The sequence below is a fragment of the Crocuta crocuta genome, unplaced genomic scaffold (genome assembly GCF_008692635.1).
Source record: "Crocuta crocuta isolate KB4526 unplaced genomic scaffold, BGI_CrCroc_1.0 scaffold172, whole genome shotgun sequence".
NCBI classification, from domain to species: domain Eukaryota; kingdom Metazoa; phylum Chordata; class Mammalia; order Carnivora; family Hyaenidae; genus Crocuta; species Crocuta crocuta.
In genome coordinates this window covers 3,881,429-3,885,769 of record NW_027528872.1, presented here as the reverse complement: position 1 = coordinate 3,885,769, position 4,341 = coordinate 3,881,429, and the positions used below count along the sequence as shown (strand labels likewise).

General features: G+C 44.5%; 1 pseudogene; it reads right to left on the bottom strand.

The window, feature by feature from the left end:
* Positions 1-3,212: 3,212 nt before the first annotated feature.
* On the bottom strand, positions 3,213-3,728 carry LOC144225345 (small ribosomal subunit protein uS17 pseudogene; annotated as a pseudogene).
* Between the last annotated feature and the right edge of the window lie 613 nt (positions 3,729-4,341).

The following is a 4,341-nucleotide window of genomic DNA, read 5'->3' as shown; positions in this document are numbered from 1 at the left end:
GCCTTTAATTCCTCAGTGGGTTTACTTGCGTCTTAACTTGGCAAACTTGTAATCATTTAAAGCCCAGTTCAGAGATCTCTCCCTCTCCAGACTTAACCCTTTTCTCCCAGCAAAGTTTCAGGCACCCTCTCCCCTGTACCCCTGGGGTGCCTGCGCAGACCTCCCCTGCCCCCCACAACCTGCAGCGCCTGTGCAGACCTCCTCTGTCCCCCCTGCAGCACCTGTGCAGGCCTCCTCTGCCCCCCGCCCTGAAGTGCCTGTGCAGACCTCCCCTGGGCCCTCTTCAGCGCCTGTATATACCTCAACAGCATTGTCATACTGTGTTCTTTTGGTTTCTCTGCATGCCTTTGTAGGTATGACTGTAATAATGTCAGGGATTTCGTCTTATTCCTCCGGGTATCCCCAGTACCCAGCATTGTGCCGGGAATGCAGTAGGTGCTTAATAAATGAATAAGTGAACAAATTAAATAAATGAATAAGAGAATACATGACCGTATATACTGTAACAAGCACATTGAGTAATAGAGACAGGCGACTGGCCTGTGGGCACACAGCTGGTTGCTTCAGAGCCCGATCTGACTCCAGGCCTCCTGACTCTCAGCCTGGGATAGTAAGATAGTAATTGTATCGTCTGTTTCACCTAGACTGGGTGTCTTTAGGTAATGTAATTGTTAAACAAGAGAGTCATTTTTGGCTACTTGGCGACAGATAATTATGCCAAACACACAGAACTGGTAAAAGTCTTCCCTTTAGGCTATGGAGCTGCGACTGGGTGAGGTCACAGGCTCTGTTAGTTATCTCTGAATCTCTCTGTGTTTGTCTTTATATATGGCACGGACCTATCGCAATGGTATCTAGACCAACTATTAAACCATTTATAATGCCCAGGAACCAATTTGTGGCAGCCAACAATTAGCTGTATTCGTGTTTTTAATTTTTCTCCCTTTGAAGTTTAATAGACGGTTATTATGATGTAGTCTTCACTGCCTCCAAGTCTGCAGGCTGCTTGCAGCTTAAGTCTATAGGTAATGATGGGATTCTAGAGAGACACTGCATATATCCTAAAGCAACTCTTAGGATCCTGGCTCCAAGTCTGCTGCTTTGCCTGGGTCTTCTTTCCTCACGAAGAGAATCAGGACGAAAAAAGATAAGGAGTGTATGCATTTGTTCATTCATTCGTGGCACCGCACTTTGAGTGAGACTTCCTATGTGTTAGGTACTGGGGATACACAGAGAACAAGGCACCCCTACTTTCCCAGAGCTCCTAGGCTGGCGGGGGAAGCAGGGATTGCAAATGAGCATTTACAATCTAGTGTGATGAGTGCCTCGATAGAGGAGGCACAGGGGAGGGTATCCACACTGGGCTCTCCAGTGTGGTAAGCCAGTTGAGATGGAGGGGAAGAAGAGGCTTGGAGGTATGAGGGAAGAAGGCACTCCTGAGAAACTGGAAGTAGTTCCCGTGGCTGGACTCCTCATGATAGAGATTGGCGCTTCATCTTGGGTGGGCTGCTTCGAAATCCAGTAATGCCTGAGAGGCCCAGGCTATGAAGGATGGGAGAAATTACAGTCTGGTGCTAGGAAGGAAGGACACAGTAAGGGGCAGTGACTGATTTCTCAGCAGTGACTTCCTTGTAGGTGATCGGTACAACCACCAGTTTGCTCCTTGTATCAAGGAGAAAGTATTTCTTCAAGCCACTTATGACTCTGGGGACCAAAGAGATTGCAGGAAGACAGGGAACTGTGAGTGCGAGGTTTTGAATTCATCATGATTGTCAACATTTCCCTTTCAAATGATCCTTTTCCCCAGAGCTTAAAAAACACACTCAAAGGTCTCTTTCATCCTAAGAAGAAAAATTGACCCACTCAGTATAAGCCCTCCCTTACCCTGGGACAGTTGCAAGCTCTTTATCTCTTCCTTTCCTTTGTTAACCAAGTTCACCCCCTCCTTTCATTTACTTTTCTATACACAGCTGCCGGGCTTTCATCTCCAAACACCATAGAACCACTACAACAGAGGTTATCAATGGCCTTCAGTGGCCATATCCAACACATTTATTCATTCAGTGAGATTTCATTCTGCATCTCCTCTGAACCAGGCACTGTTGCAGGCTCTAGGACGTGGTGCTATAAAGCATTTCTTGGAGCTTAGATGTTAGTGGACTCCGTTTAGTTCTTAGATCGCTGTAGCATTTGCCTTCGTTGCCTTCTGGAGACACTCTTTTGCTTTCCATGACACTAATCTCCTACGGTTCTCCTATCNTTTATTGATATGATGTATCACATTGATTGATTTGCGAATGTTGAACTCTCCTATCTTTTATATGATTCCCCCTCAGTCTCCTCTGTGGATCCCTCTTTCTCTACCTGCTCACTAAAGCCTAACATTAGGTTGGTGTGTTCTAGCCTCTGGACTTATCCTCCAAGGTTGGATCCTTATCTCTACTCTCAGCTCTCAAATATATATCTCAATGTCCATATAATCAGCTCCCCCCAGACATCTCCCCATGGACAGCACCTCAATATCAACATAACTAAAGCTGAACTCCATGAGTGTGCCCCCAAGCCGCTGCTTCCCTGAGTTTCCCAACTCAGTAAATCCTGTCATGCAGTCATGGAAGCCTAGAGTCCTCCTGGACTCATGATTTTTCTTGTCCCTGTGCTCCCTATGCCTGTAACCTCTGTCCTAGTCCACAGCCCTCATCGTCTTTCCTGGAACACTACCGTAATCCCTGCCTCCAGGTGGATCCTAACTAGCTCAGCGTCCATGCTACTATCAGAGCAGTCTTCCTGAATTGCAAATTTGGCCATGTGCCCCCATTTCCTCCAGCAGCAATTCTCAGCGTATAAGACCTCAAGACGGTTTCAGGAGATGCACAAGATCAAAACTATTTTCATGATGTTTCTTTGTGTTGACATTTGCATTGATGGAACAAAAGCAATGGTAGGAAAAATAGCAGGTGCCTTAGCACAAATTAAGACCATGGAATCACACAGTACTATGCACTAGAAGTTGTGCGCTTCACTCTGTGCACTCAAAGAAAGTAAGAAAGCATTTCAGTTAATGCCCCTGATGAAGCAGTGCAAATTATTAATTTTATTAAGTCTCAGTCCTTAAATAAACATTTCCTAAAAATATTCTTTCTTTTCTTTTCTTTTCTTTTTTGACTGAGAAAATAACTATTTTCTTCGGGGGTGTGGGCAGACATCTAGCCTCAGGACTTCTGGAATTGTTTCTTGGGGCCTGCGGCCTTTGTGACTTTGAGTACATTGAAGTACACAGTCTTGCTCAAGGGCCAGCACTCACCCACTAGGATGATGTTGCTGATCTGGACATCCCTGAAGTGCACAGACATGTTCTTGTGGCATTTCTCAAAGTGGTTGTACTTTTGGATGTAGTGGAGGTAGTCTCGGTAGATAACAGTGGTCCTCTGCATCTTCATCTTGGTCACCACACCAGACAGAATCCACCCTCCGATGGAGATGTTACCAGTCAAGGGGCATTTCTTGTCAATATAGGTGCCCTCAATGGCCTCCTTGGGCATCTTGAAGCCCAGACCAATGTTTTTGTAGTATTGCGGGAGCTTCTCCTTGCCAGCTTCTCCAAGCAGGACCCTCTTCTTGTTTTGAAAGACGGTTGGCTGTTTTTGGTAGGCACTCTCAGTCTGAATGTCTGCTGTCTTCCTGGCTGCTTAGAAAAAGGCTCCTAAAAATATTCTGTGTGTTAACATGCAAAGTACACATAAAGCAATTCCACTGCATACCAAAGCATGATGGTTTTCTCAGGAAAAAGCATTACGTGATCATTTGAGTTGCAAGCTAAACTACCCCTTTCCCCCCACATACCACCATTTTTACTTGAAAGCATGACTGATAGATAATCTCTGGTTACTCAGACTTGGGTATTGGGCACATGTTCTTAAAAATTAAGTGAGCCTACTTCTTTAAGGAAAGCATCTAACAGTGTTTGTAGCCAACAGTAAGCTTTGATCTTTCAAGCAAAAGTAGGATTTTTAAAAATATGCATTTGCTGCTATAAGCATGAATGCTTCCCAATACCTAATGACTTCTGATGTGATCGTTGGTGATATTAGCAAATGTGTGGGGCTTGTCTTGGATCTTCTATAATGAAATGTGTCAACATTTGGAAAATTTGCATAACTCAGTGAGTCAATGTTTTCCAAATGGTTAATGTTACAAAATCACATATAAGGGGAAAAAAACCCAGAATTGTTCCTGAGCAAGAGGGACCAACAGTCTGAGGCATTAACGTGGCTTTAGGTTACATTAAAACCTAAGCATTAACACTGCAGCTAACTTTTAAGAAACTACCATTTATCAAAT